The sequence below is a fragment of the Python bivittatus genome, unplaced genomic scaffold, assembly GCF_059951505.1.
Source record: "Python bivittatus isolate LINGU-HERP-01145 unplaced genomic scaffold, Pbiv_v1 ctg000340_np1212, whole genome shotgun sequence".
In the NCBI taxonomy this organism is placed as follows: domain Eukaryota; kingdom Metazoa; phylum Chordata; class Lepidosauria; order Squamata; family Pythonidae; genus Python; species Python bivittatus.
The window spans coordinates 5,766,345-5,779,687 of record NW_028277056.1 but is presented as its reverse complement, the minus strand read 5'-3'; the positions used below and the strand labels follow the sequence as shown (position 1 = coordinate 5,779,687).

General features: G+C 43.6%; 1 protein-coding gene across 4 annotated transcripts in view; it reads left to right on the top strand.

The window, feature by feature from the left end:
- Positions 1–13,343, top strand: part of GAB2 (GRB2 associated binding protein 2) — a 135,440-nt gene that overhangs the window by 21,474 nt on the left and 100,623 nt on the right. Inside the window, exon 1 of one of the 4 annotated variants that reach the window (XM_088140498.1) lies at positions 12,776–12,901. The exons of the other annotated variants lie outside the window; for them this stretch is intronic. The gene's annotated coding sequence lies outside the window, so the exon portion shown is untranslated. Of the gene's footprint in view, positions 1–12,775; positions 12,902–13,343 lie in introns of those variants that run through there. 4 annotated transcript variants of the gene reach the window in all.

The window sequence follows — 13,343 nt, the reverse complement described above, 5'->3', positions numbered from 1 at the left end:
TTAAGATGGGTGGACTTCAGATCCCAAAATTCCCTAGCCAACAAAGGCCGGCTGGGGAATACTGCGAGTTGAAGTCCACACATCTTCCAGTTGCTAAGGTTGCGAAACACTGGTCTTCGTAGAAGCATCCAACCTGAATATTGTAAAAAGAAAAAAAATTAAATCTATAAATAAATAAAGGTGAGTGCCACAGCCGTGACAATTTACAACGCCATTTGGCTAATGAGGTTGCATCTCACCGCCCTTCTAAGTCCCACCCGTTCTTTTTTGCTCCCCTATATTTGCATAATTTCCAACTCTTCCAAATCCACAAAGAAACAACATTCAGCTGCCAATGTTCAGCACTAGAACCTTTTAAACATGCCTTTAACAACAGTCCATGTGGAGCTGAAAGGCTTTCTTGGGAAGACTGATTCTGATTCCCAAGAAATTGGCATTTGCTCCGCAGCTTCCTGTTAATGTTTTAAGCTGGAGTGTTGCAATCCACTCTCCCAGGGGCTGCCCTTGAAAAGCATCCAGAAGCTTCAGCTGGTCCAGCATCAGCTGTTTGAGGAGAGGTGGGAGTTGCAATGTTCCCCCCCTCTTAACACCCGTCTTTTGAAAGCTGCCCTGGGTGCAAGTGGGCTTCCTGGCGCAATTTTTTGCAAAGATACAGGGAGTAATTTCCACTTGGGTTTGCCCCCAGCCCACTCCTAATCGACCCCTTTGTCCAGATCGCAGCAAGAACACACGCCATTCTGTTCAGCTTGCAGAAACAGAGCTTGGTGTTTATCTATTAAACCTCAGAAAAGATCAGAAAGATTAATGGGCAGAAACGGGATAAAAAGCAAGCAAAAATATTGCATTGCGTGACCAAAAGAAAAAAAATAACCTTGTTTACAGATCCACATTGGGGACTATGTAAAGGACATTGGGTGCAAAACAGCTGATTTTGTAATGCCTTTGTACAAGTCAGTGGTACTGCTACACTCAAAACGCGATGTGCAGTTTTGGTGAATGCCGCTCCAAAAAGGTAGAAAAGCTTTGGAAAAGTCCAGTCCACATGGTCAAAAGGCTGAAGCATCTTTCCTATGAATAAGGCCTATGAGTAAAGTTTCCTGAACTTTTTAGCTCAGGAAAAAACGATCATGGGGGTAGGAATATGAAAGAGATGTCAGCATTGTGCACGGGATGGAGAAAAGTAAAATAGCCTGTTGTGGGATCTCAGCCATGGTTTAGCTTAAAGTCTTGGGCTTTTATTGAGTGAAGTAGTGAAAGAAACATTGGCTTAACATGATACACAAAAGCTAGGCAGAAGAGAAGAAGAGGAGGAGAGGAGAAGAAGAGAAGAGAAGGAGAGAAGATGAGGTGAGGAGAAAGAGAGGAGAGAAGAGGAGAAGAGGTGAGGAGAGGAGAGTCATATGAACTGGGGCTGTGTAACTTTGGATGTGAAGGCAAAAGCATGTTTCAAGCCATTCCTGGAACGGGTGCAGGGCCCCCACGCCTTCTGCACGCTCTGTATCTCTGGCTTCAACCCTACAGCTCAGGAGATTAACACTGAGCTTGAAGGACCAACGTTCTCATTTTGTCAAAGTCTCCTTTCTGTGCTGGGTTTCTTTTCATCCTCTCTGCTCCCCCCCCCCCATCTCCTTTTCCTCTCTGTCACACACAAAAAATCCCCCTGTTTGTTCTGTAGCCCTGTCAGAGGAAAGGTGGGCGAATTTACGGGGATTTCCTCCTTTAACAGATTTTGGAGAGGGGATTCCCCTAAACCAGCCCAGTTCCTCATCTGAAATCGTAGTTGAAAGAAATGTAAGGTGCAAGGGTAAGCAACAACTGCTTTGAAGGTGGGACCGGGAGACGTATCTTGGCATGATGTATCCTCCCCCCGCTTTGTGATTTGGACTGTGCTGGGGTGTAGGGGCAAAGCCTCAGCGGTGACAATAGGTTCATTTCAAGGTGTCCAGTCAGGGAGACCTTTTAAGGTGGCCGGTCAGGGTGACCTTATATATGGCAGCATCTATGGGACAATGGCTTTTTCACAACCTCTCTGTGGTTGACAATATTCCTCCCAGTGCCCAAGTCTGAGCTCTTTTCCTTCCCTCCTTCCTTCCTTCCTTCCTCCCTTCCCTCCCTCCCTCCCTCCCTCCTTCCCTCCTTCCCTCCTTCCCTCCTTCCTTCCTGTTTCCATTTTTCTTTCTTTCTTTCTTTCTTTCCTTTCTTTCTTTCTTCCTTCCTACCTTATTTACCCCTGCACACATCTTCCAAAGCATCATAACCCACCTCCTTCCCCATGAAAGGTTTACAGTGTAGCTCCAAGCTGGTGGATAAAATGAAAAGGGGATGCGAAGGGGCATTTCTGATAGACCACCCAAAAATCCCACTGGAGAAGAACATCACTCCAGTGGAACCAATTCTGCTACAATGGAGAAGATGGAATGGTCCAGCAAGGGAAAATTGCTGACTTTCCAGTGTAGCTTACAACCCTGGGGTCTCCTCGTGGTCCCCTGTCTCATGTACTAACCAGGTTCAACCCTTCTTTGCTCTTTTAAGATCAGACATGGTTGCCTAGACGAGCACCACATGTTATTGCAGGTTGCCACATATTGGTAAAGGAAAAAAGTGATAGCTAAAAATAAGTAATCAAGCCCACCGCAATTGCATTTAGCTTTAATTACCTGTAAAACATATGTCTGTCTCTGTGATTTAAAACATCACTGAATGTCAGTATGCAAAGGAGAGGAGAAAATCAACCCCGAACAGGCGATGAATAAAATTGAGGTCTTAGAAGCAACTAATTTTGAAAGCTTAGGTCTTAAAACGTAGGCAGCATTTACTCCTCTAAGGAATACTAGGATCCAAACATACCTGTATAGAATTGATCTGTTGTAGTGTGAGTTAAATGCCGTGCATTTAATTAAAAGAATTGGCTGCAAGGGAGTATGACCCAGCATTGCTAAACCTGTCCACCTGCCACAGCATTTGCAGCTTTCTAGGAACAGAAACCATGTATTTCCCAATTCGCCCCGTCTTGCCTTTTTCCATAAGGAAGAAAAAAGCGTTGATGTAGTGTTTCTCAACCTCAGCAACTTTAAGATGTGTGGACTTCAACTCCCAGAATTCCCCAGCCAGCATTCTGGGAGTTGAAGTCCACACATCTTAAAGTTGCTGAGGCTGAGAAACACTGAGTTGATGGTTGTCTCTAACCACACACTCAACTCTTCAAAGTAGCGCTCCATTTAGCACCACGGCGAAGATGAGACCATAAGGCCCAGCGGCAGGACAGATTGATGTAATGCCCTTAAGCCAGCATAATGGGGGAGTCTCCTCTGTGATAGGATTAAACACCCTTAGTGAACTAGTTCTCTGGGCATGTTTGACATTTACTCAACTGAGTTGTCGGCCGGAGTCCCTCCGCTCAAGCTTGTCCCGTGCATGTTCTCTCCATTGCTGCGCATGGACTTCTTTACAATTCTCAGAGGCCATCCGTTCCAAACACAAGGCAGTTTGCAAACAGAAAAGGACAGGACATTTTAAAGCATCCCCCCCCCCAAAAAAAACAACCCAACCTTTGGCAATGCCTCCAATATCCAAGCCTCCAATGATTCTATGGAAAATCTCTGTTTTTTCTGTCCCCCAAAGGGTGGTATTGTCCAGCTGTCCAGAGGCACGAAGTTCCGTAGAAGAGGCTAGCATGAAAAGTAGTGTGCTTTGGCCCTCCCACAGGTTGATCTCATTTGAAGGAGGAATTCTCAATATCTCCTGGGCCAAACTCACTGGATGGGCCAGTTCTCCCTGACACAGGCAGTCCTTAGCTATGGCGCAAACCGAAAAGGGCTTTTAGGGAACCGGGGCAGTGACCACAGGACTGGTACTGATGGTCCCAGCAGCAGATGCAGCCTCTGGATAGTGTTCAAGGCCAGCCCCATGTCAACCCTGGCTTCAGATTGCAGATGGAGAACCAGTGGATCTCTAGGTGTTGCTGAACCACAGTGTCCATCTGCCACAAACACCAGAGCTAGTTGTGAGGCACACAGGGAACCGGAGATCACCAGGAACTGGAAGAGCAGAGTGCTCCTTCTTCTTCTGAATTATGATGAGTACAACTCATGATTCCTCAGGATCTCCAAACTGAGCCTTTATATAAGTTACCCTGCAGGTGGTTTGGAGATCCAGTTCACAAACTTCAAAGGGCGATTCCTTGTTTACCTGACTGTAATTTGGCCATTCCGGCAGATTCCCTCTTCGTTGTTGTTGTTGTTCAGTCATTAAGTCGTGTCCGACTCTTCATAACCCCATGAACCATATTGCGCCAGGCCTTCCTGTCCTTCACTGCCTCCCTGAGTTTGCTCAGTTTCATGCTCATTGCTTCAGTGATGCTCTCTAACCATCTCATCCTCTGCCATCCCCTTCTCCTTTTGCCTTCCATCTTTCCCAGCATCAGGGTCTTTTCCAAAGAGTCCTCTCTTCGCATTAGGTGACCAAAGTATCTGAGCTTGAGCTTCAGTATCAATCCTTCCAATGAGAAGTCAGGGTTGATTTCCTTTAAGATTGACTGGTTTGACCTCCTAGCAGTCCAGGGGACTCTTAAGAGTCTTCTCCAGCACCACAGTTCAAAGGCATCAATTCTTCGGTGCTCAACCTTCTTTATGGTCCAGCTCTCACAGCCATACATTCCCTCTTGGTGTCCCTCAAAGTCTCCTGAACATTCTTACCAAAAGCAGGATTAACAACAAATGCTGACTTTTGCTCTAGGGGGAATGCTGGCGGCAACTTTCACCCACCGTATTGAAACGTTTCACCCCTCTGAACGTGGGGGCTCAGTCTGGCCATTGTGGAAAGAGAGGGCCTGGTCCCCCTTATGCTCCAAAAAAACACCCCATTTATTTCTATTTAATTTTAATCTTCTCAGCCAGCAACATTGAAGTTGGTTTGGCATCCAGAAAAAACAGTGCAGGCATGGTTTCATTTATCGGAGGAGCTTTCTAATTAAATAATGACCTTGGGGAGAGAAGAAGCAGCAACTAACACGGAGAACGTGTCATTTCTGGGGCAGGGCTCATCCCCGAGCTTTGGGTTCCTTGGGGAGAAATCAGAGTCAATTAGCTAATTGGTTTTGGGAGGTGGCCTGGCCGTGATTTGGAGAGGAAACGTCTCTTTTACTGTGTGCCGTAAAGGCTGCATTCATAATTTGCACTTGTGACTGCTGAAAGCAACCCTCCACCTGCCCCCATTAAAACTTTAATGCTTAATGTCTGTAATAATTGCAGATGAGAAATCCATTGTAGCAAAGGAGGGAAAGTTAGGAAAATATCAGGAAAACACTCAAATGGTGTCAGGCGTGAAAGACTTCTCAATTAGCCACCTGCCATTGTCACCTACACGCTGGACGCTTTCTCGGTAAGCGATGGCAACTTTTCCGACCACGTACTTTGCATCTATGCTTGTTTAATTTGTTATGCTTGAGGGTTTCTTGCCATGGGGACGTGGGGGAATAGAGCCTTTATGCATCATAGCAGATTGCCAGGTATGAAACATAATATATATCTTATTATGCAAAGACCCAGCTCTCTGGAGAAGGCTCTGGTGCTGGGAAAGGTGGAAGGAAAGAGAAGAAGAGGACATCCAGCAGCAAGGTGGAGGGACTCAGGTACAGTGGTGATGGATGCACCACTGGAAGAACTGAAGGACCAGGTTAGGGTCAGATCATCATGGAGAAAATCTATCTATACGGTCAACAATGACTTGATGGCACGTAGTCAATCAATCAATCACCGCCTCTGGATTCAACTTAAACTTTGCTGGTTGGGATCCTCACACTAATGAAAAGAAACAAGTACAGAATGATATTGCAAGAGATTTTAAAATAATGTCCTCCATGCACTGGCAGTGGTCATCTCTTGGTTTGGGGTGAGGTGTCACCAATGTGTTGATGACACCTAGTTGTTCATTGCCACCTTGGGCCAAGCTGGAGGTGCGGTGGAGATCCTGAACCATGCCTGGAGGCTGAGAGAAACAAGCTTAGATTAAACCCTTCCAAGACAGAATTCTTGTTTGTCAGTAAACAACTGGGAACCCTGGCAATATTGATTCTGGTAGTTCATGCTGGATGGGGTCATGCTCTCACTGAAAGAAGTGGTCCATGCTGGCTAGGGGAATTCTGGGAGTTGAAGTCCACACATCTTAATGTTGCTGAGGTTGAGAAACACTGATCTGAAGCATAGGGTTGCACATCTGAAGCACAGGTTCAGTTGAAGTCCACATATGCTGGCTGGGAATTCTGGGAGTTGAAGTCCAGACATCTTAAAGTTGCCGAGAAGCACTGGTCTCGATGATTCGTAGAAAGAAGAAAACATTTAAAACCTAGGCTATATTTTGGGGGTGAGATATGAATGATTGCTAATCAGTATTGCCAGCCACACAGACTTCAGTCTTTTTCCCCAGCTGGGTGTCCTTCAAATATATATGACAGCAATTTCCACCTGGGCTAGGATGGGAGTTGGAGTCCAGCATGTATGCGGAGAAGGTTGGATTATAACTTCCATATATAAAGCAAGAATAGAATCTACGGCATCTTCTTCTTTGCTCCCCATCTCTTGCCTCTGCCAGGAGACCTAACACTTTCGTTCTGTAGGAAAGGAAGCATTTCCTCTTCCCATCAGGATGTTTACCTTACAGCAGCTGTCAAGTTGTGTGTGGGGGGTTCCCCCCTCTCCCCACTCAGGCTGTTGCAAGAGGAAAACAAGTGGCAAGCTATAGTATTTTTTTTCTGCACCAAGCCGCTTGTTTTTCACTTTTCCCTTATGCATCAGATAAAAATCAGCAATGCAGTCAATTTATTCTTCGGTGGCTGAAGTTCAAATGGCTTTTAAGTTAGAAGAACCACCACTAAAATAGCTTAGTATCCGTTTTATTCCTCTTTCTTACCGTTCAGCCTCCTTTTGCAGTCGCTGAGTGTGCTCACGCTCCATAGTGGTTCTTTTTTCCCCCTTCCCCTTCAGCTATATTTAAAAAAAAAAAAATACAGGCACCCACTGTTAAGACCAGCTCAACTCCTGAATGACATGCCACCTTCTTGGCAGAGAGATGGAGTGGTTCGCCATTGAAAAATAAAGTGAATTGTTGCATTTGGGGGGAGCGCATGAGTTTGGAGAGGCAATGTGGGCCTGGAGCTAGGTGATGTTCCCTTGCTCTAAGAAAACATTTTTTCATAGTGTCAAGCTGTGCACCAGTCCAGAATTAGCCACCAAGGTGAATTCACAAGAAAACCAAGAACTTCAGATAAATCAAGATTTACTCCAGAAAAAAGCTAACGCATGTTAACAGCTGCTGCGATTCAGGCTCATCCCTTAATTTAGAAATAACGTCCAACCCCTTTGGCATGTATTTTTCTCCCCACCTGCCATAACAGACTCCTTGACTCCTCCTTTGGAGTGGGCTGCCCAAACTCCATCTGTCTGTTGTTTTTGGTGACAATCAGATTTGCTATCATGAGTTTTGACTGTGTGAGAACAAACTCGCACAAAAGGGTTTTGTTTAGCCCTCGGGCACAGTGTAAGGGAGGCAATGTTACACAATGTACAGAACAAGGGTAAGAAGGAATCAGCCCCCCCAAATTAAGAGCAGGAGATGAGAACCAAAGAAAAGGAGAGATTACAATGATTTTACACCAGCATCTTTCACTACTATCCATACCTTTCTACCTATGCCAGTGTTTCTCAACCTTGGCAACTTTAAGATGCATGGACTTCAATTCCCAGAATTCCCCAGCCAGCCATGCTGGCTGGGGGATTCTGGGAGTTGAAGTCCACGCATCTTAAAGTTGCCAAGGTTGAGAAACACTGATCTGTGCTAAATATCCTGGCTTCCACTGGGCCCATATGCGACTTCACTCCTTGACTTTTGTTTTTAAACTTGTATTTTTAGGAATATCATCAGTTCTGCTCAGCCAACTTTCTCAACCCTTCTCTTCCTCTGGGTGAGATCCTTCTGTATATTGGTTTGGTGCTTCCGTTCTTCTTCGGTCTCTTTTTGTGACCCAAACCTTCAACGAACGTCCGTTGTGCTGTGTTAGTCCGGGGTGACCCCAAATCAGAGATAGAATCTGGTGGCACCTTTTATGACCAACAATTTTATTTTAAGGCATAAGCTTTCATGAGCTGCCGCTGAAAATAAAATTGTTGGTCTTAAAAAGCGCCACCAGATTCTCTGATTTCTTGCACTGATAACTCACTTGTATTTGTTCATTCAGCACCCATTCATTCTGACGCACACTATTTTAAGCACCTTATTCCTACTGTATTCCACTCACTTTTCTTTTTCTTCTTACACACTCAACTCTCTTTTAGATAACAAAGTGACTAGGAACATGGTGCTACATTCAGACATTTTTGTCTTTCTCTTCTTTTCCTTTTAGCAACTGTTCATTCCTCAGAACGGAGCCCAAATTTCCCACGGTGGTTCTATCACAATGTGCACGCATGACAGTTTTCCATCCACTTTTTCATCCTTGCTAAATATTCTACCGGGGTACCCAAAGGTCAAATTTTCCTTCTTTTCCCTGACCTCTGTTGTGCTGTTGATAACAAACACAGGATTCCCAGTTAAAAACATTAAACCAAAAATTAACCCAGCCATCCAATGGGTTTCCAAGTACAAAGAGGAACAATGGTTGGTTTGTTTCTCTAGTTTTTCCAATTGATAGCAACGTCATAAGGGGTTCTCATACTTGGCCAAAACTTTGGCCTCTCTGATCCAGCACAGTCTTGCCTGACTGGGAATGAGTTTGTCAGAGTTAAGGCAGAGAAATTTATTTTCCAACAGTGTGTATCTCTTCCTCTTGAGTACAAGATAGCAAGGATTATATTTTCAGCAAGCAAATAGCATGCTTCATCCAGCAACGGTGCAGAAATTGGAAAATCTTATATTAGCTGGATATTTCCTCTTGAGAAGAGATAACGGGGAGATTGGATCTTTGTCTTCAAATCTGCAGGACTGTCTTGCGGACAGAGGGATGCAAAAGAAGGGATTTGGACTAGGTGATCTTTAAGACGCTGTGGTTTGCTGATTGAAGGCATGGGTCTGGTGTCTCTCCCATCATAACAAGGATTTGAGGATGGAGAGAGACTGATCTTTGTTTGGACTTTACTGGTGGTGAACCAGTCCAGTTAAAATCCCCAGTTCTACCATAATTGCTTGTTTCATGAAGTTGGACGTCGTTGTCAATTAAGCTCTGACAATCAGGGACTTTGGGGGGGTCAAAAAAGTCAAGATGGTGTCCACAACTATGTGATTAAAACCCCACCCCTTTTTAATGTGCACATTAAAAGGGGTGGGGCTTCAGTCACACAATAGTGACTGCCATCTTGACTTATTTTGACCCCACCCCCATCCCCTACAAAATCCCTGCCAACCATTGTTTCTGAGATGTGGAGAAGAACACGAGATACTGGTATTAGCTGCACAAAACATGTGATAAGAACAGTTCATCCTTGACCCAGCGATTCCTTGATCCACTTTTGAACTCCCTGGAAGTGAGTTTAAAAGTGAATTTGCTTACTCCTGTACAGAGACACAGATGAAATTTGCTGACATTTGTTTCATTAAAGAGAGAAAGAGAGAGAGAAAATGCAAACCAGGAATTCTGGAAGGAGGAAAACCTAGGGTTTAAATGGAATCCGGTTCTCCCATGTCAGTATTAAATGCATGAAGTCAGATCTGATCTGACATGGATGATGGAGATGGGTGGAGGAGAAGAAAGAGAAACCTGGTTCCCAGGTCTTCGTAACTGAATTGAGCAACTTTCCCAAAGAAAGTTGGGAGAACGAGACGAATCGAAGATCTCCAGAGCATTCCCTTCTTCAGCCAAAGGCCGTTAGATTTAAACCCATACAAAACTCTCTTTAGATCTAGCTGTGGTTTAGTTGGCTGAAACATTCCAACTTCAAGCTTTGATTTATGAAGATGGCTTGCTCCAAGAAACCATAGTTACTCTAATTTAGACAATTGGTTGGGGCTTATTTATCCCGAGGTTTGTGAATCATGATTTAAGGCTTAGTAAATCCTAATAACAATTAGGGCTGTATACAGTTTTGCTTTTCATTTGAAAACCTGCGCGGAAACCTGTCTGCAACTCAGTTAAAGCAGCTGTATCTTTTCCTTTGGATTGGTGATCAAATCGAAAGCCATGCACAGCCCTAAAAACTATTCATTTCTTGTAATAAACGTAAATTTAATTTTGGGGCTTGGTTCTTCTAACTTCTTTGTCCTGGCTCCAATAATTTTTGCACGGCTAAAACTTGGTGTACCAGTACATGTATCGCCTGCAAACCCCCTGAAAGATAGTGCAGCCTTGTTTAAATGACTAAACTCAAAAGCGTGGGTATGAATGCTTTAAATAGACAAAGAATAAATGGATCTGAATGCACCCATTCTACTCCTAAAATCAGTCCGGAGGCTGAGAGAAGAGGCTACAATCCGTGTAACCATAAATCAGAAATTAATGGAATTATTCCTGAACCAGGCCCTGGTATTTTCAAGTTTTAAAAGCAGCAAGTCCCCATCAGAACTTGTAGAGAAAATTAAAGCCACATTAAGGGGGAGGTAGCTGTTTTCAAATTGTTTTATGTTTGTTGCCACTAAATAGAAAACAGGCAGGACATTTCTCTAGCATAATAAAGTGTTTTTTATGGTGGCTTAATAAATTTGATTTACAGGCTCTTAAAATGCTCAGCCTGAGACTTGAGTTCAGAGCAAAAGCTGTTTATTGGAGCTCACTTCCCTGCAGTTTAATTAAGACAAATAGGCAGAAGGGGGACGGGAGGGGAGCTGCGATCCAAGGATTTACCTGCCAATCTTGAGAAGAAGTTTGCAAAAATCAAAACAAAACCAGGAGGAGATTTATTCTTTGAAAGCTTCATAATGTTGCCGTTAAGGCTGACACCCTTGCAGTTCTACTTTTAGTAAATCTTGTTGGAGATGGTGGGGCTTACAGTACGTTGAAGCGAAGGTGCATTGGAACTGGACTGCAAAGATGCAAAGCGCAGTAGCCAAGGAAGACCTGGGAAGGACCCAGGTAGTGGAGTGGGCTAAGATGCTGGTCCAGAAACCAGGAGATCGTGAGTTCTAGTCTTTCCTTAGCGTGCAAGCCGGCCGGGTGACTTGGGGCCAGTCATTCTCTCGCAGGGACGTTGTTGGGGAAAATAGAAGGAGAGCATTAGGTAAGGTGGGATATAAATCAATTATAAGTTCAATTTCTGACATCTTGATTGAAAAGGATAGACTAGGCTCAGGAGGTAGCAACGCTGGGCTGCTCTTGTAGGAAGCTAAGCAGTGGCAAACCTGGTTAAAAATGTGGATGGGAAATCCGAGAGTTGTAGGCCAGGTTGGAAAGTCAAGAAACCTCTGGAAATAGGTAGTAACAAACTCCTCTCATATTGCTACAAAATAAATTGTACATTTCTGGATATGTGTCAACTCAAGGCCACTTTTGTCTTGAGCAAGGGCTAAAGTAAATGCCCACCTCCATTGCAGGAAATTTGCTGTTTGTCCTGCTAGGTAAATCAAGGCTAAGTGAGCAGATAATCAGAGCTTGCGGGGGGGGGGGGGTGTTTAATTTGTACAGCTTTCAGGATAACGCTTCATAAGCTCTCTGCATTCATTTTCTGATAGCATCAAATTCTTTCAGCTGTTAAATAGGACAGCAGACACGCAGTTCTGTTGCAGGCCTTTTCATAAATCCAGTGGCATGCTAATGATGAAGTATTAAATATAATTGGAGTCTCATGCAAATAAAAAATAGCTGCACATTGCAGGGAATACAGTATTTTAGGAAGTTGTAAGTTTTATTTCCTGCAACAGCAATTCAAAAAGTCAAGAGGGTGACCGTAACTATACAAGCGAAGCCACTATTATGACTTTTTCAGCACACACATACACAAAACACTTCTGTTCCTCTTGCTCTTTCAGTGATATATATTTATATTTATATTTATATTTATATTTATATTTATATTTATATTTGAGGCATGATCCAGCCAGGGCCATGGGTCTTGCTGCAGCTTAAAAATTAACACATTTATTCTCCCATAAATGTTCACGGTTCACAGACTTACTTCATCGTATGCCTGGAGCGTAAATGGCCATAGTAAGTGTGTTAGTCTTTAAGACATTTCTCCTGTAAAAGGCAAATGAATTTTCCCTCCGATCTAGTCAAGGGTGAATTTGTCGGAGCTCCCCGGATTGTCACTTTGACATAAGTACTTAGCTTAAGAATATTCTTAATTAGACTTCTCTAATTAAGCATATTCTTAATTAGACCGTTGGCTGCTTCATTCTGCTTCGGTAGGGAAGTGAGACAAACATATGGTGTTATGTGGGATTTGTAATCATGGAACAGCATGGAGGGAACTGAGTCTACCTCAGTGCTTCTCAAGCAACTTTAAGATCTGCGGACTTAAACTCCCAGAATTCCCCAGCCAGCATGGATGGCTGGAGAATTCTGGGAGTTGAAGTCTGCACATCTTAAAGTTGCTAAGGTTGAGAAACGCTGGTCTACGTCAATGTTTTCGCAGGCCAGTGTTTATTTCTTCAAAATGCTTTCCAGTTTAAGAATGAGGGTTTTTTCCCCTCTCTATCTCCTTTTATGTAGTATGTTATATTTATCCTGGTTTTTTTCTAGAGAGCGTGCACTCCCCCTGTCCAATTATAGATCAACTCAATCTGCTGACACGCCGTATCCAAGTACGTTCAGCAGTTGAGCTGGAAAGAAACCAGATACTGTAAGAAAGAGAAGAACGTCTGTTCTTTATTTTTTTTTCATTGTTTCTTTTATTAATTGAATACAAAGACAAACAGGAAAAAAAAAACAGAGGTGTGAAGAGAACGAGAAAAAAGCAAAAACATTCGAGGCATATATTTGCAGGTACATATCTGTATATAAAAATTCTACATAAGCATTATAACCAGTAGCTGTATTGTAATCGGCCCTACTAATGTTGATAACTGACTCATTTGTAGGTTGCTAATAACATCAACTCTGCAGTGCGTGGAGTAATTGAGTCTGTGTATTTATCTTTCCGCTAAAATACGTCTTTTGGCAGTAAGTGGCACATGGAAAATCCACTTTCTTTATGCAGATGTCAGTTTCCATGTGATAGGTGTATAGTTCAAAAGAATAAGGACATCTGGGAATATTACGCCTTGCCCCAGGATGAATACATGTAATAACTTCCTCCCAAAATGGCCATTGTAGGATTATAGGATACTCTGTGTGTGTGTGTCTGTGTGCGTGTGTGTGTGTGTAATGTCTCCTCTTTTCTTCACAGTCCCACCAATACTTCCAGATCCCCGTCTCCTCCTCCTTG